Source organism: Leptopilina boulardi, unplaced genomic scaffold (assembly GCF_019393585.1).
Source record: "Leptopilina boulardi isolate dan_hultmark-lab unplaced genomic scaffold, ZJU_Lbou_2.1 LbouV2_126, whole genome shotgun sequence".
Taxonomy (NCBI): domain Eukaryota; kingdom Metazoa; phylum Arthropoda; class Insecta; order Hymenoptera; family Figitidae; genus Leptopilina; species Leptopilina boulardi.
The window spans coordinates 1,114,691-1,134,396 of record NW_026137670.1 but is presented as its reverse complement, the minus strand read 5'-3'; the positions used below and the strand labels follow the sequence as shown (position 1 = coordinate 1,134,396).

The 19,706-nt window shown below is 33.4% G+C and overlaps 1 protein-coding gene and 1 long non-coding RNA gene across 12 annotated transcripts in view; one reads left to right on the top strand and one right to left on the bottom strand.

Annotated features, from left to right (window-relative positions):
• LOC127291210 (uncharacterized) overlaps positions 1-19,706 on the bottom strand; it is a 248,864-nt gene that overhangs the window by 187,142 nt on the left and 42,016 nt on the right. The window contains exon 4 of the long non-coding RNA XR_007844557.1: positions 13,121-13,167. This is a non-coding gene — a long non-coding RNA (uncharacterized LOC127291210). The remainder of the gene's footprint in view (positions 1-13,120; positions 13,168-19,706) is intronic.
• LOC127291197 (latrophilin Cirl-like) overlaps positions 1-19,706 on the top strand; it is a 332,370-nt gene that overhangs the window by 276,516 nt on the left and 36,148 nt on the right. The window lies entirely within an intron of this gene.

Here is a 19,706-nt window from a genome sequence, read left to right as displayed (position 1 = left end):
TCTGACTGTTACTCACTTTTACTACTGATATAAAAAAGTTTCTCTTAAATTCGCCATCACTAGGAGCAAAAGTTAAAAAAAACTCAAACGATACAAAAATAACGAAAATTAAAACTATTTCGTCTGACTCTTATTATCTTTTACTACTGAACTCTTGAATTGTCCTGAATCGACAACAGTTCTAAAAAAAAAGAATTAAAAAAATTCAAAGAAAATTTGAATTTCTTTTTTTTGAAAATAAAATATCTCGCTTATTGAAATAGTTGTTTCTTTGATGATGCACTTGAAGGAAGATTATCTCAGGCTATGCGCTCTTGAACAGTCAACTTTGTGCGAGATCGTTGGCTGGATTTGGAAACGCTTGAACGGTTTAGAGGTTTTAGACGCTTAAGTCGTCGAAGGCTTAAACATATAAACCTGTTTCAAACATTGAAAACAGGGAGAGAGAAACTGGATGTTTTTAAATGACTCTTTTATGTCAAATTGAATTTTCTTCAGCTATTCAAACGAAATATATATTCAATTTAATTCACATTTTGTTTTTCAATATCTTTTTCAATTTTACATTGTTTACCATTACTATATATATATATATATATATTTTCATAAAACATTTCTCAACTTTGTTTTTCTTATCGTATATATGAGGACATTTTCAATTTCCATTTTACAATAGATTTTTTTTTCTTGTTTACTAAATTAAATTTTTTCAAGCCAAATTTTTTTCTTTTACACTGTAAGAAAATATTTAAAAAAATTTCAATTACTTTAGTAGAAATTTTAGTCAATATTTTTCAATTTAGGAAAAGTGTCAAAATGTGAAATATTGATATAAAAATTCAAAATAAATAATATTTCTACTCATGGAAAATTTCCTATTTTTATTTTCTTTCAATGTTTAGTGAAAAATGAAGAAAAAATTTTCCATTAATTTAAACTAGAAGTTGAACTATAGAATTTAAAATCTAGATAATGGAGTATAATTTCACAATTTTCGAAAATGTAGATATACTTTATAACGAAAGTTGTTCCTTTCTGAAATTTAATAACAATGTTAGAAAATTAATAACTACTCAGGAAAATTTTGCAACACATAAATGTATAATAACCGATAACTACTTCAATAACTAATTTTGCCAAAGTAACCAATTTCTGATGTGGTATCATTAGAGAATGACGATGATGAAAATATACATATAGTACAATCTAAAAAATTTAATTTCAAAAATTTGAAAAAAAAAATTAAAATTGAAAAAATAAATAGAATTTAGATGAAATAAAATCTCTTTTTTTTATTGAACAAAAGATATATATAGAACATTTTGGAAAATCCAGCACACGCTCATTTGCAAACAAATCGAGTGTTTAATAAATACTCTTCAATTACACGTGGAATAGTATATATATTCCGGTGTGTCTTTCTCGGAAAGTGCTATTCCTTCCCATTGAATGACCGAACGTGCTCTGCTTTCAGGACCTTTGTATGCATGAAAAGTATTGCAAAGGGAAAAGAAAAAAAAAGAAAGAAGAAGAAAAAGAAGAAGAAGAAGGACCAAAAGTATTCCTTCGAGTCTGAATTTCAAACCCGCGCTATATACAACACGTATTGACCCCATCCTGTCTATCTTGTTTGATAAGCAATTTTCATTCATTCATAATTAAAATTCATTTTTTTTTTTTAATAATAATTTCTACAAATATTTCAGATTTTTTCTTGTTACTTTTATGTGGCTTGCTTTTGAAATATTTAATAAATTATCAAATTTTTCCAGACGCCCCGAAACGAGAAAAATAATCCCCTTTTTATTATTTCTTCTCATTTATTTTTATTCTATTTTTTTCAATTTTTTTTTTTTTTTTTAATATTTCAATATTCCAATATTTCAATAAAAAGTTTCCAATATTCAATAACAAGAAGAATTAAAATCAACTAGAAATTTATTGAATTTAAAAAATCCAGTGTATATTTTAAATTGAAATTACCTGTTAATAATATTTTTTATATTATGATTATTTATTTAATATAGATTTTTAAAACTAATGTTTTATGTGAAAATTTTATCAACGAAAGACGTTGAAATATGTTTTTATTAAAAATTAAATATAAAACGAAATCGTGAGAATATTATATATTTTTCAAGCCTTTTGAATTTCATTTGTTGTGAGATTAGAGGTTACACGCGCAACTGCATCAGGGAAATATTAGAAAATATTTTGTAAAGATTTCCAGACATTGATGAATAGAAATCGAGCCAGGTCTAAATAATAATAATCGTTGTTCTCCTTGTGATATATATATATATACATATACGAGCGACGACCGAGAGGGAATAAAAGGGATAAGTAATAAGAAGGAGTTGAACGAGGTCTTCATTGAATTGAAAGGAAAATGATTCGAGTCGGAATATTTCCAAGACTCTAATCCTCCGAAGGCCCCCCGACTGCCTGAATGAATAGGTTCGGGTGAAAGGAGAGAGAAAGAGAGAGAGAGATAGAAAACAGAAAGCGAAAGAGTGATCGACAGAAGGAGAGAGAAAAAGAGAGGCAGACAGAATCAGAAAGAGAGACAGAAAGAGACAGAAATAGAAAAAAATAGACGGAAAGAGAGGCAGAAATAGAAAAAAAGAGACAGAAACAGAAGATAGACAGAAAGAGAGAGAAAAAGAGACAGAATGAGAGAAAGTGAGAAAGTAATATAGAAAGAGTGATCAAGAAAGAAAGGATAATAGAAAAAAAATTGATAATAAAGGACAAAATTATAAAAAGAGTGATAAAAAAAAGTAAGAACAAGAGAAAGAGAAGACAAAAGGAGAAACGAAAGAATTTGAGGAGGTGGTTAAGAGAAGGAAAGAGAAAGAGAGAGAGAGAGAAAGAGCCAGCGGGTCGACTATCAGGGTCATTAGTTACGGATGTCCCGTCCGAACCGAGACCACTCTCTCGTCTCTCGATAAACAGAAGGGGGGCTCGAAAAAAAGAGGCACAAATAATAATTATATCCCGGTAATATAACGGTCAACGCGGCACGGTTATCTCGAGCTCTGAAAGTGCACTACGTTGTCCATAAGATAAAACGTCGCCGTCTCCTTGCATTTTTATTTATTTTTTTTTCTCTTTCTTTCTCTCTCGTTTGATTGGACCATGTCTGATACGGCCACACGACACTTGTGGACTCAACCAGAATTATGGAAGCAGTCACTTGGATGGGCGGTGTTCCGATCATGTATCTCAATGTCGAGGGGGGTTTTATATATCCTTGACTAAGAAGGCAAAATGTTTCCTTTTTATATATTTATATTTATACATGCGATGAAAATTTACTTTTATAATATATTTTCGTTATTTATTTTTCTCCTTTTTTTTTCTTAAATTCCTCGTGACGAATCGTTATAAGAAGTCCTTGGCAAAAGGATATATAGATTAAAAAACCAAATTCGTTTATTATTATTATTATTATTATATCTGCTGACAGGAAAAGTAGTTATGGTTTTAATCGGATAAATATACAATCATAGGGAGGGGGGTTAAAAATACTGGAACAAATTCGAAAATAAAAAGAAAAAAATTAGCAAATTAGAAGAAAAAAATAATAGAAATATATATAATTCGCCAAAGAATCTCTCCCCTTTTTCAATCGTGAAAAAAATGAAAGTAGATATGGAAAAGCAGAGCGCGCGCACGATGATATCGAAAGAGAGATAAGCTTTTTTCTATTTGAAACTCTCGCTATTTATTTTATCGCTTGGTATTATCTCCGTTTCTGGTTTTACAGCGCGGCTTCCGCCTCTTTTGTGTTTCGAAATTAACGACATTGTACATTCTTTCATTTCAACCCCCCCCCCCCCCATTCCATCCTCCCTTAAGAAGGAGGACTTTAAAGAATCGAGAGAGGAAACACGAAATGGCCGTCGGCACAACGGCAACGTCGTCGCTTCGTTTAACGGAGCGTCCCAGCAACAAGTGCATAAGTTGCTTTAGCGTCCTTGATATCGCGACGCTCTTTCGCGCCGGTTATTTCTCGAGATTCCTATGTGCTCTAGCAAAAAAAAAAAAAAAAAAGTGCCTCCAATTACGAGGAAACTGTGTGCGGCACTCTTCTGCCCCTTTTCTTCTCTCCTCTTTCGTTCTATGTCCTCCTCGGCACCACTTCCGACAAAACCCGTTTTCACTTGGTCGAAATTACGTAGGTATATCCGCTTGTAAAAGTGTAAAAAAAAGAAAGCATAAAGAGACAAGAAAAAGATACAAAACTAACGGAGGAAGAAACTGAACTTAAAAATTAAAAAAAGAAACAGTAAAGGGCTTCTATCACAGTTATTTAAAAAGTATCAAATCGTTACTAAAAGTGTCAAATTTTTTGATAATTAATTTGCTACTAAATTTCAACTGTGTATAAATAAATAAATTCTAAATACAAATACTCTGATGAAAAAATTTTATATCTATAAATAGAGGGTAACAAATCGTTTCATGTTCACTCACTTCAACTTTGAAATGAAGTCTCATGGAAAAGTGAAGTAAACTTGAGAGTGAAGAGTTTCGACAAGTGTGGAACACGAAGGGGTTTATTTCCGGATAAGAGGTTTGACCAAGAAAGAGAGAGAGAGATAGAGATAGTCGAGATGCCATCTTGTTCCACAGACATATCTTGGTTAAAGCCTAAGGGCACTTTTTGAGTGTATGTCACCCGCTCCTTGAAAACAGCAACGATCTTCGTAACGTAGTGATCTGCTAATGCAGTTTTATAAGTATCCACTTGCAAAACTCCTTACGATACTCACTTAACCCACAAAGGCGCGCGGGCAACTTCTCCAAGAGCCATTGTTCTTGAATGTGAATTGATTCGTCACTTAATGCGGTCTTATATACTGTATATATCGCCTACCTCCTCTACAAAATGAGAGAGAGAGAAATAAATTAGTGAAACATGAAAACAAAGAAAATATACTTGCAAACGATTTTAATTAAAATATTAATAACCGTTTTTTTTTGCCAAAAAATTATCATTACTCGTTTAGTTGAAATGTCACTTAATCGAAATGTAAAGTAACTGATTTGCCACTTAACCAAACTGTAAACAAACTGAATTGCCGCTTAACCGAACTGTCAAGTAACGGAATTGCTACTTAACCAAACTGTCAAGTAACTGATTTGCCAATTAAACTAACTATCAACAAACTGAATTGCCGCTTAACCAAACTGTCAAGTAACTGATTTGCCAATTAACCTAACTATCAACAAACTGAATTGCCGCTTAACCAAACTGTCAAGTAAATGATTTGCCACTTAACCAAACTGTCAAGTAACTGATTTGCCACTTTACCAAACTGTCTAGTAACTGATTTGCCAATTAACCGAATTGTCACTTAACCAAACTGTCAAGTAACTGATTTGCCAATTAACCTAACTATCCACAAACTGAATTGCCGCTTAACTAAACTGTCAAGTAACTGAGTTGCCACTTTACTCAAACTGTCAAGAAACTGATTTGCCAATTAACCGAATTGTCACTTAACCAAACTGTCAAGTAACTGATTTGCCACGTAACTGAATTGTCAAGTAACTAAATTGCCACTTAACCAAACTGTCAAGTAACTGAATTGCCACTTAACCAAACTGTCAAGTAACTGATTTGCCACTTAACCAAACTGTCAAGTAACTGATTTGCCACTTTACCAAACTGTCTAGTAACTGATTTGCCAATTAACCGAATTGTCACTTAACCAAACTGAGTTACCACTTAACCAAACTGTCAAGTAACTGATTTGCCAATTAAACTAACTATCAACAAACTGAATTGCCGCTTAACCAAACTGTCAAGTAACTGATTTGCCAATTAAACTATCTATCAACAAACTGAATTGCCGCTTAACCAAACTGTCAAGTAACTAAATTGCCACTTAACCAAACTGTCATGTAACTGAGTTGCCACTTTACCAAACTGTCAAGAAACTGATTTGCCAATTAACCGAATTGTCACTTAACCAAACTGAATTGACACTTAACCAAACTGTCAAGTAACTGAATTGCCACTTAACCAAACTGTCAAGTAACGAAATTGCCACTTAACCAAACTGTCAAGTAACGAAATTCCCCCTTTAACCGAATTGTCATTTAACAGAATCGTCATCCTACCAAATTGCCACTTAACCAAACAGGGTACAAAAAAATATCTACACTAAAAGAAGAAGAAGAAGAAGAAGAAGAGAATTCACAACAGTAATAAAATAAACACCCCCTTTTCCCATTAAAAAGAAACTGTCTAGATTTTCCTTTTGTCAAGTGCCACAATAATATATAATTACGACGAAAAATTGTCGTTTGTGTCGTGGATTTAACGCTTTTTCCGCAAGTAATTTTTTTTATATTTACTAAAAGGGTTGTAAACCACGTGCTAAGAGGGCAAAAAACAAACGAGAAGAGTTGTTGTTGCTGTGTATATGTATGTGAAAGGAAACACAAAGTGGAAAGTTGTTGAAAGAGTCAATCGGGAGGGTTTTTTTTTCGTGAAAGAAACGACTTCTATCCTCGTTGAAGGGAATCTAGCTTTAGTTTGGTGTGTTGGAGAAACTCTGGTGGTTAGGTGCCGTTGGGGTGGCAATATTTTAAAAGGCTGTGAGTCTGTTGCGGGCAGAGTATAGCACACACACCGTGCACTTGCGGTGAAGAGTATAGAACCCAACTTGCGCAAACTGAGAGAGAGTGAGACAGAGAGAGAGTAACGGGAGGGCGTGCCGCTGTTATCTTGCTTGTTCCCTGGATGAAATATCGGCTAGCAGTTTCAGGCCTCTTTTCGTCCCGCCTCTACTCTCAAACCTCCTTCTTCTCTTTCGTACATTGGCAAAAGCAACCCCCGCATATTCGCAGATGTACGCATCCTATCCTTTGATTCCCTTTTTCAAATCAGTCGAGACAATGTCCGTTGTTTTCCACTGTTTTTTCAGGACTCTCTCCATATATATGTATGTATGTGTATGTGTTAATGTAGCAAACCCTGACCCCTAAAACTCATCGATCACCTCTTGTGCCTTATCGCTTCCACACACAAATGGCCAACCAAAAAATCCAACGCTGTTGTTCTCCCGCTGCTGGTAAATTACATTAGTCTGGGTATTGTCCGTCAGAGTGGTCGATCAACAAGATGGATATGAAATTGCTCCCGCTCTCAACTCCTGAAAGCTTCTGCTTCAGGTAGCCTTCTTCTTCTTCTTCATTTTCTTCCTCTTCTCTTTTCAAAAATCAAGAAAAATTTTTACTGTTTGTTGAATTCAAGCATAAGCAACCGTTTACAATAATTTCTATATTTAAAACAAATACCATTTAATTGATTCAAATAATAATTATTTGGTTCTAAGTAAATTGATAATAATCAAGTAATCGATTATTTGAATAAAATAAATTTCTTTTTCAGTGTATGTAAATATGATTTAAAGATTTTTCTTTTCTTTTTTTCTTATTAATGGAAATCAATTGGAAGATTTGGAAATTGTAAGACTAAAAGTTGAGCGCAAACGGGCCTTGTGATATTGAAAGAAATGCTTTTAGATACTTGAAGAAGCCGTGGCCACTTAAGGGATCAGGAAAAAGGAGAAAAGAGTGAGTAAAAGAGAGAGAGAGAGACGAGCGAAAGGAGTAAAGCCGAGCATCGAATAAGGGAATTAATTACTCGATTGGCTGAAAAGTTTTTCTCACTGATGGCGACCGAGGGATTCTTTTCCCGCTGCTACTCTGCTACTATATACTGCAAGAACAGGGCTTCTTTTTGCTCCAATTGGAGACTTCAGAGCTAGGGCAGTTTTTATAGCAACTTACCCTCTTTCACCCAGCTTGCTGATAAAAAGCTCCGCTATTCAATTTATTTATCCCCGACGTTAATTAAAAACCATTAGGGTCACCTTAATAAGATATCAAACTGAGATTTGTGGCTGTATGGATTTGTTTTTTTGTTTTTGAAAAAAGTAACGAAATTCTACTCTCACCTATATATGTAGAGAAAGAAAAAAAAACTGACAATAAGAACTAAAAAAATTCTTGTTTGTTGTTGCAACAAATTTTTTTATCAATTCCCTATCAAAAATTGACTACTGGCGTAGTCAATTTTTGGTAGGGGATTGTTAAAAAAATCTGTTTTCACGACAAACCTGATTTTTTAGTTCATTAACAATCCGGTTATTAGATGTAACAAATTCCAGTGATATTCAGTTGAAAATTGAATCGAAGGATAAATTTGTTATTGACGAATCGAAAGTTCATTCGCTTGTTTTGAACACATAGAGAGAGAGAGGGGAGAAGTTGCGTTGAATGGCCTTTCTGTCGCGGAGCGAGTGATAGTGAAGCAGGACAAGTTTCGAACAACGTCGACGTGGCTTCCGTTGTTATCCCACTTGTCCGTAAAGTTTTCCATCGGTCAGTAATGCCTCTCCCGAGTGTTTCATCAACGTTTAGCTTCAAAATGAAATCTTTTTTTTTTAGGTATATACATAACAATAAATACAATATTCATTTATTCAACTGAAATTCGATTTTGAATTTTCGTACTGAGGAAAAAGTTACTAAAAAAAATTAATTTTGAGATTAAGATGGGGCGCGATGTTGAACCATCGGAACGTTGATTCAGAGAAATAAACGTGAGAATAAGAAGAGGGTCGAGTTCGCGGTGCGATAAGTCAGGGTCAAAAGGGCCGCGTGTGAGTCAAAGAAAAGAAAAAAAAAAAGAAAAGGGTGAGAGAAATAAGAGAGAGGGAGGAGATATTTGGAACGTTCGTACACAATTCAAGGTAAGATATAGCCGGGCGAAATAACCGAAGGGAGCTTATGCTCATTTCAGCAGACCATACCTGGAACCAGCGGCAATTCCGTATCGGAGTCAAGATCGCATTGTCACCATCTTTCCTTTCTTTTGCCTCCCACTTTTCAACCTTTGTCCTTCATCCCTTCGTTTTCTCCTTCTTTTTTTTTTTACCTCGGCGAATAAGTCGCGATAGTATAAATCCAAGCCTAGCATACAATGCAGTGCGCGCTCACATAAGGCTACAGGGTATTTTAGCAGATCGATGCTTCTCTTATTCCTTGCGTATACGATCTTTACCTACCCACCTTTCAACCCACCCGTACATACCTATCGGTAAGAATATATTCAAGGAGCAACGACGACGATTCTCGAAGCGAGAAAATTAATGTTCCGATAAAAGACCTTTTGATAAGAAACCACATTTTGATAGATTTGTTGCCTCGGACCATAGTTGTTCTACATTTTTTTTTTTTTTTTTTTGCATACTATTCATACATTTATACTAAATACTAATTATTATATAATTAATAATTCTAATTGCAAATAATAAACATTAAAATTTAATTACCATATTTCTTGATAACTTGGATTTAGAATTGAAATGTGCTCAAAGGATAGATTTATAGATAAATAATTTCCTATCCTGATTTAGGCGAATCTGGACGAGCAACCAAGTCTATATTCCCAACCAATGCTTGATTAAATCACGGATGAGCCGTCTAGTTCGCGTTCTCAACTGAGTTGTGAAACTCAACACCTATTTGCAATCAATACTGTGTGTTGCACAGAAATAGGGAAATTAGCTTATCACAGACAATAGCATTAGTTGCATGATAGTGAATTTTATACTCAAGATTCAGATATCCACGAAGAAAAATACAATTGCTATTATCATTGAAAAAATAGTATTATTGATTCAAGAAAATCATGTATCCAACTAATTTTTCTGATACAAGAAAATTTATTTAAAAATAATAATAATTTTGGGTATTTATATGAAAACAGAAAAAAAATTGGTGAGAAACACCTTGGAAGCGTCAAACTTGGCCCTGTTATAAATAAGAATGGCCACTGTTCCCATGTAACATATCAGGGCCATTGGCAAAGGGAATTCGGCACTTTGGCCCGATTACAGGGGAAGGGTCTTTCCTTTTTTTTTTCGTTTCGATTGCCCTCCTAACGGAAACCGGCTACAGAGTAGAACGAAGACACGCATATAACGCGATCTCCACGCTTCTGCTATACATATACATACATAAAAAACCCCTCAAAACATCGAGTATACCATCATCTTGACATGAGAGATTAGATCGTGCACAGGTGCATCTGCCTATACGAAAATTCTTTGTTCTTTTTGCACAACCAACGAAACACGAGCCCTTTCCCTATTTCAGCAATGATCTTATCTTGCTCACGGAAAACGTCGTTTGGCACCAACCATTTACTTTCAAGATTGCCGAACATTCATATTTCAGTTTTTTTTCGCCCCCTTTCTTCATAAGTAGGCCCCTCACAAAATTGTCATGCATTTGAAAAAAAAATGATGCATAAATATTCGAGAGAATTTGATAGAAATTTATACAGAAAAGGTGTTTTAAGAAAACAATAAAACATTTTGATAAAAATTAGTATTATCAAAATACAAAAATAGAGGAAATGTGTGCTTTGAACAAAAACTATTTTTTGAATAAAAATTCGAATAATTTCAATCCACGTTATATGTATAGAAATAGGAGGGGTGATAGAAGTGGACTGGGGTTGCCTCTTCGATCCCTCGCTCTTCTCTCTCTCTTTGTAGACACCAACGGTGGCTACTGGTTCTGAATGTTACGTAGTTGGCAGCGGTAGAGATGCAGGGTGCTGACGTTTTGCCAATAAACGTTTCAGAGTCGACGACGACGACAGTACTGTGTTCTTTTTGATGAAACGCTTTTGAAGCCCAAAAAAGGTCGTACAGGGGAATTGAAATCACAGATTTTCTCGTTCAATGTGTTTACCTAACTAGTTATACACTTTGGCAGGTCATACAAAAAAAACTACTCTCTAAAATTTGAATTAATGAGATTTCACTGATGAAATAGTTGAAATTTAGCAATTCATCGTTTTAGTAATAACTTCATACAAAATAATTATATGAAATCATTTATATTTAACTGAAAAATTACTAATTACAGTCAAATGTGTATTACCGATTAATGATAATGCAGATTTGACTCTTCTGTTTTACCAATTACTGATAATGCAGATTTAATTGTTCTGTTTTACCGATTAATGGTAATGCAGATTTGACTCTTCTGTTTTACCGATTACTGATAAAACAGCTTTTATTGTTCTGTTTTACCGATTACTGATAAAACAGCTCTTATTGTTCTGTTTTACCGATTACTGATAATGCAGATTTAATAGTTCTGTTCTACCGATTAATGGTAATGCAGATTTGACTTTTCTGTTTTACCGATTACTGATAAAACAGCTTTTACTGTTCTGTTTTACCGATTACTGATAATGCAGATTTGACTATTCTGTTTTACCAATTACTGATAATGCAGATTTAATAATTCTGTTTTACCGATTAATGATAATGCAGATTTAATTGTTTCAATCAGTAAATTTTTTTTCCTAAGCATTTTTCATCTCTTTTTTTTGAGAGGAGAAATGTTGCAGACTGGAAAACAAAAAAGATACTATCTCTCGGGAGATAAATGTGGAGATCATCGAAAATAGAAATGTCGAAAATCTGAACAGCTCGCTCTGAAATTGTGGGCAGAAAACGGAAATTGGCGATTTCCCTCGGCATTCTCCCAAAAGGTCCGACAATGTCGGCATCTTATATACGATTGCAATGCTGATCTTCCTCTCTTCTCTCTCTCTCTCTCTTTATACTTGTTTCCAGCAGTCGTCTAATGAATGGTCAGAGTCTTTTCCCTTAGGGCAAATCTCTTGGGACTTGTTCGTGTTCACTTAATTCTTCGTTCGACGCGTCGTTCTCAATGCTCAGTACCACGTTCAATTCCTCTCTCTCACTCTCTCTCTCGTCGATATACAGAATGGCTCCTCGTGAATTCCACGTGAGTGTTCGTGGAATGCTATTTGCTTCAAGAAGGGTTTTGTGGTAGGTAAATAGGCAGAAACGACACGATCAAGTGCTGTTCAACGGCAATTTCGTAGTCATTACTTGGTTCGCAGTAGCAGAAAACGTCATCAACGGAAATAAGGACAATCTTATTCGCTCGCTGAGATATATACTTAAAAATAGCGCAACTTGCTCATGCATCCATATAAACAAAAGCAACAAATAAAACGCAGTTGCATCTGCGTTTTAAATTAACTCTATTTACCTAAAATATTCTATTTCGAGAATGTTAATAGAATTTCAAAAAAAAAATATCAATTCTAGATAATGAAATTAATTTTAGAGCCTATTATTATTATTATATATTATTTGAAGAGAAATTTTCCTTTTGTAATGATTTTGTTTTTAGAATTTTCCAAAAACAATACCATATCATTTCTTTGTATATATGTAATATGTATCAAAATTCGATTTCGCACACGTTCGTGGTTATTTGAGCAATAATGCACTAATAATGGAAGGTAATTAATTGCTTGCGGCCGAACTTGCTTAAATAACTATTAAGCCGTTGCTATCGGATGGATGAAGTCTGTGCACCCATCACATATTCCATGGCCTTTACAGATTATTTCCACTGCTTTGTTGCCATGCTGTAATATTATGTGGGAAACTAAAAGCCGCTCAATAATCCGTCTATCAAATTCTGTCCTACTCTGGAAGGCAATGGAATATCCTCTCTCTCTCTCTCTCACACACACACTCTATATACTGTAATTCTAGCAAAAGCTTTCAGGATATATTTCAATATTTTCCTTCCTTGTAAACGATATTTCTGTATAGAGAAAAATTTATAAAATCCAATTATTTCTAATTTCGATTCATCCATTGAAAATTCAATTTCACTATTACGAATGACACAAAAAAAAAAAAAAAATGTATCGTTTTTTCTTCTTCTTCGTGTTTGTTCATAACAAGCTCATTGATTACTCACTTGGGCTTCAGGGAATAAAGTTTCTCGTTTCCGTGAAATTCTCGAAAAACACTGGAACATCGTTTTCGATGCCTCGGAAACGTAACACGATACGTCTCGTATCTTAGAAAGACATACAACCCGATCGAAAAACGTGTATTCAACGACAACTCCGTTATTTTTCTTTCCCTCACTGTGATGTTGATACAGTCGAATTTTTTACAGTCGTCGAAAAAAGAAGGTGATCACGAAAAATCGTTTAAAAAATAAAAGAAAAGAAAAAACATACCCTTTTTTTGTGATGCTTTTGGATTCTGTCTTCTCAAACTTTCATTTCTGAAAATAAACAAATGTTTCTTGTAAATTAAATTACATATGAAAAAAATTAAACAGAAAAAGTTTAGCAAAAATTAACGTAAAATCTATTGTTGTTTGAGTTTAAGTTTTTTCTGATTTTATTTATCTAAATAGAGATTTTTAAAAATAATCTAAATTTACATAAATAAAATGAAATTTTCGAAAAAATAAATTACATTAGCATATAAATAAAATTATTTTTCAAAATGTGAGAAAGATCAGATTTTGTTATCTATTGAAAAGAATTTTTGATATTGTATTCCTTTTGTATAAATATATATATAGAATAAATTCCAGAGGTTATCGCGGTGTGTATGTGTGACGAATGTTTTCTATGATTTGCATCACATGACGGTGAACAAAGAAGACATCGATCAACTTTTTCGATCTTGTGGCTTTTCTAAGACGTAGGCGAACCAGACGTTCACAGATAGGAGTGCATTAGCTTCCTGCCCGCATGATCGATCGTCGCTTTATAACCAGAGAGAGAGAGAGAGAGAGAGAGAGAGAGAAAGATAGGGAGAAACAGAAAAGAGAAAGAGATATACACAGGATTTGTTCTTGCATGTACCCAAGGCATATTTATAGCAAAGAAACCCTTTTCTCAATTAGGTACGATCTCGCGACGATCGTTTCAAACGATATAAATGTATCGATTGCCTCTTCTTGTCTCGTGTCTTGGTTTTAGCAGCTCGAATTATATCAGCATAAATCTTTGATTTAATTCGCTCCAGTCTATTTATCGGTAATTCGATACTGCAGTAGGGAGAGAGAGTGAGAGAGAGCGAGATGGAGAGAGAGAGAAAGGGCTGTACGAGAATATCACTGCTACTGGCAGGTGTCAATTAACGCTATGAACGTAAATTCTGAATTACCTGCGAACGTCACTCTCATCGTTCTCTCCCCGACAATTTTAAACTAGGTATTGGATTTCCCCCCCCCCTTTTTTTTGTTCATCGATAAAACTAGAATTCTCCTTTAACTATGCATTTGATTTAAACAATTATAGTTTTTTTGTAATGTCTCGACTATTGATAGTTCATGTCTATAATTAATAGAATCTGTTTTATATTCGAACATAGAGAAATATAAATATAAAGAAATTGTAAAATAATAAAAATTTCAATTTTTATCATAATATATAGAATAAATTCTATTTTAGAGAGAAAAAAAAATGGAGATTTTAATTCGCAGATTGATTATTGTTTCTATCAATATATGAATATAGACACGGTGTTTACTTGAACGAGACCAGAAATTGATTTTCCTTTCAACACGAGTAATTTCGTAAAAGAGGTTGTAAAATTAAATAAAAAAAAAAAAAAAAAAAGCACTCGACGAAATGTCAGTCCTGTACTATCGGTCATCGATCACTCTCTCACATACAAGAGAGAGAGACACACCGGAAACTGATATTGACAAGGTTGACTAGTTACATCGGAAAAAGTGGCATTTCACGTGTATAATCGTTTTCCACTTGCTTTTTTCTCTCTCTCGTCGTACACATATTGAAATTAATTCCTCTCTAAATAAAATATCGTATATTTATATAGATGATTCTTCAGAAAATTGAACTAATTTCAATTTCTTTTATTAATTTCCATTTAATTTATATATTTTCTATTTATTATTATTATACCTAAAGAGATAAATAAACTGGAATAATCTCAATTTATAGTGAAATTTATAGTGAATCAACTGAAATATTTATAATATGTAATTAATTAAATTATTCACGGAAAAAAATAATTACGACAATCAAGTCCAAAAATTTGTACAAAATCAATTCATACATTATTTATAGTATAAGGAAACAAAAAAATATTTATCTACATTTCTTGTCTATCCTATAAAATTTTATCGCCTTTCGACGATATATTAACACAAACATGTCCGACACCCGTTTGTCTAGAATTCATCGTAAATCGATATAAACGTAATTAGAGCTCAGAAAAGGATTAGCTGAATTAGAAATCTCGCGCTTCGCAACGAAGCCTCTCGAGTCCAACAAACCAGAGTCTCGGAGGACTTTGATTTATGCGTCCCAACGGCGCTTCACGGTTTGAGCTTGGCAAGAATATGGAGAGAAGGAAAAAGAGAGAGAGAGAGAAGGCAAAGACGCATAGCTTTCGAAACTACCGTTCACGTAAAACGCTGTTTCTATTTCTCCAAAGAATTCACCTACTATAAATTATCATGGAATTTCATTTCTACTTTTCATTTTTTTTTTTCCAACAATGAGGAAATTGAAAATAGCGAAGAAGAAAGTTTCTTATTTTTTACTAACCTTTTTATAAAAATACAGGAAATTTTTTTTTTGAAATTAAAAAAAAATGTGAATTTTTAAATTGAAAATGATTTTCAAGTGGAAACTTGGAAAAATTGAAAAAATAATAGACATCTGGTGTGTGTTCTCTTCTTATCGGGTGAAAAATTTAACATATTCCAAAGTGCTGGATTATTTTAGTCATTTCTAAGAATACAGTAACTACATTAGTCGTTTCTTTAAACGCATATCCATGTAAAGACTAAACAGAGAAGCAATCTGGTGAATATCAAGACACTTTAGATCTCACTTTTTCTCCAGAATTCAAGTTTCTTTTTCCGGCAATATCCTCCGAGGGGCGTTTTTTTTTTTTTCACTGAACCTATTTATCTAATCTCGCAAACCCATTTCATTTCTTCTACACATTGGCTTGTAACATATCAATGCACCTCCTAAAAAAATACAATTCCTACACCGGAATCAAAAATGGTTCTTTCTTACTCCGAATAAAAAAAAAAAAAATAATTTCATTTCTAACAAAAATTACCAGAATTGAGACAAAATTCTAGTAACATTATTATATCTCCCTACATCCTCTATTTTTAAACCTCGTCCTCGAATGCTTTTTATCTCAGCCGATTTCACGCAACCCTTTTTTTTCCTTTGTCGGCAACAATGCAAAAATAATTATAAAAAAAAAGAATTCTCCCAATTCCTGCTTCTGAATTCACCTACAAGAAAAAAAAATAATAAAGGGCCATAATTAAATATAAATATAGAGGGAAATAATAATTAGACGTAATTTTCATTTAATAATATTTAATTACAAAACACACAACCGGAAGATGATTCTTTTCCTTGCATGAAAGAAAAAAAGAGACCTCCCCGAAATGTTATGTCGAAAACATTAGAGAGAATGAGAAATTGTCAACTCAAGACATTATCAAGATGAGAAGGACTGTTTGTTTTGTATATATATAGAGAGAGAAAGAGAAACACAATGGTCAAAGTTGGCGGGCCACAGATGAAGGTTTTGATTCTAAGAGTATACTAAGAGCCGACATCCCGCTGTTTGGTGAATCCTTTCAAGTTCACCGCCATGGCAGCAGGAGGCGCAGCCCCGATATATTATTACCCAAAGTCATTAATGGTAAACTGCAATTCTCCTCTTTCTCTCAGTGATCAGGTTGTGGTAGAATATGTGAGAGGGGAAAAAAAAAAAAAATTATTCCTTCTCTTTCTCTTCAAGAACCTCTGTTTTCTCCGAGACCTGTAGAGTGCAATGTATTTGTATGATTGTATATATATATATGTTGCACTGTATATCGACACGTGGAATGGATTCTCAGCGATCCAATGATTCGGAACAAGCATGTACGCAACCGGGTGTGGATCCCTTGGGTACGTCTTGCTCGAGCAAACTATACGGCTCTTGACGTCCATTCGAACACTTCTCTTCCTCTCTCTCTCGCTCTCTCTCTCTCTCTTTCTCTCCTTCTCTCTCCCTCATCGAGAAGCTTCCGCGAGACCACAAGACTTCCTTATATACCAAGGATCCCCTAGTGTCTGATTCGTACTACTGCTGACGCTTCTCTCTTGTCCAACGTGTTAACACCTTTTTACTTTTCTCTCTCTCTCACTCTCTATCGAAAATGTTCTCTCAATCTCGTAGAAAATCCCACAATTGGCAAAAAAAGAAGAAAGAAATCTTCTTTGATTCGAGAAAATGTTCCCTTTTCAACGAGAATTACAATAGCTTTTATGATGATGAACAAACTATTCTTGTCACATTCAATAAATTTTTATATCTTTTCGAAAGGAGAAATTGAGTAAATTACAAAAAGAAAAACAAATATTTACCATATTATTCATCTAATAAGCCTTTTAAATCTAAATATTACCTTTATTATTGATCTAATAAGCTTTTTTAAATCCGAATATATCAAAGATAGTTTGTGGTTCAGTGGTTAGGTTATTGGACTCGTAGGCCTAGAGTCATGGGTTCAATTCCCGATGCCTGGGATTTTTTTTCGATTAAATAACTAAATAACAGCAATGTTTTAGATGATGATTAAAATAAAATTGCATTATTCTCGACTATAAAAGGAAAATTAAATGACATAATTGTTGATTTAGTTAAGTTTATGATTAATTAACAAAAGTTCTATTAATCACAAGGTGAATTAAATAATTTTTTTCTCTCTCTCGCTCTTTCTGTATGTTGCCGAGAGGCATACACTTGTTACTAAGTTGCCAGTCAACCTGCTACTTTCCAAAGTTTTTGATCTTCGTTACAAAGGCTTTGTGTAAGCGAGAGAGAAAGAGAAAGAGAGAGAGAGAGACTAAATATTACTTTGCTGCTGCTGTTGCTTCTTCTACAGTTGCGATTACTCACGATATTAACGTTCAGGGATTGGAATGCTTCCGGCGACATCTTTATTTTAACCATGTTGATGTCTGGATATTCTGAATGCCCAGCTTTGCAACTGACGTTACTTGCAATCGCAGCAGCTAAACTATTCGTCCTTCGGGTTACTTGATTCTCCCTTTTCCTCACTGCCCTCGTCTTTTAAAAAAAAAAAAAAAAAAAAAAAAAACTCGTTCTTCTTTGCTTATATATACCTATAGTCTCGATGCTCGTTAATTTCCAGCTCGTTAATACACGCTAAGCCACCTTGAAATGAATCGCCACCAATTACGTGTTCTCGATCTACTTTTAAGACTTCTTTACTCTAGAAATTCATTTTAATTACGTCCTAACCCTTCGGTGATCGATTGTCTTATAAATGAATATATTTAGAATTTACCATTTTAGAAAAATAGTTTGATAGAACGGAGAAAAACTATAGTATTGTATAGTTTTTTAAATTTTTGTTAAAGGGACATTAATTATTTTATTTATCAAAATTAAAGTAACAAAAGTAACTAAACTAACTGAACTAAGAAAGCAAACTAAACTAAATAAAGTAAACAAGATTAACAAAAATACTAAATGTAACTAAAGTAACAAAAATAACTGAACTGAGTAAATTAAACGAAAGTAACGAAAGTAACTAAAGCAAACAAAAATAAGTAAAGTGAATAAAGGCACAAAAATAACTGAACTAAGCAAATTAAAGTAAATAAATCAAACTAAAGTAACGAAAGTAACTAAAGTAATGAAAATAACTAAAATAATGAAAGTAACAAAATTAACTGAACTAAGAAAGTTAAATTAAACAAACTAATGTAACGAAAGTGACTAAAGAAAACTAAAGTAACTAAACAAAGTGGACTAAGCCAACTAAAGTAACCAAAGCAAACTAAAGTAAAGTAACTAAAGAAAACTAAAGTAATTAAAGTAACTAAAGTAACTAAACTAAAAAACAGAGATTACAATATTTTTCAAAAAATATCGTCCAATAAAATCATTGATAAATTATAAATAAACAATAATTATAATTATCAATAAATATATAATATTAATAAAATGGTTTTAATATTCATAATTTTTTTTATTTGTTTATTAATTTTTTTTATAAGTGTGAACACTGATGCGCGCTCTGTTTTCATTGCCTGCTCGCTTTTTGCATCGTTGAATACGTGTTAATTGTAAACTCTCGGATATATCATGAAACGACCCTCTTTTGTGGCACCTGAGTCTCTCTACACCCCTGTTTCCCTCGATCACAAAGATTACACGCGTGCACGCAGACGACGACAACGACGAGAAACAAGAATCCTCTCGAGTTCCTAACCGCGGTCTAAAACAGCATTGTAGCGCGTTCGTATGGAACTAATGAACTCATGGAGAATGACGACGACGACGACGCCGCCGGTGAACCTTTACAGAATTATTATAGACCTTTCTTTCCTTTTTCTATCCCCATATATATATATTAACTCTCATTATTTGTCCTGCGAGTCTTTAGCTTTCTTTTCCAAAAAAAATTAAATGCCAGCCATAATTTCAATTAACAAAGGCGAGGGGTCAATTAAAAAAATGTCTGACGACCTAGAGACATATATAATGAATTTAAAAATGAATCAATTTTTTAATCCTTTCTTTATTAGAACGCGAGTGAAAAAAAAGGAAATAATTAAAAATTTTAGAACAGTCTACCTAATGTGTGGAGAATAAAAAAAATTATATGCTACCATTTTTTTCCTCACGACGATATTTGCAAAATTATTTATTAAATTATTTACTCACACGATTATAATTTTAAACAAATTTGTATAAGGTATAACAAAAGCGACTCGCACACTGTAT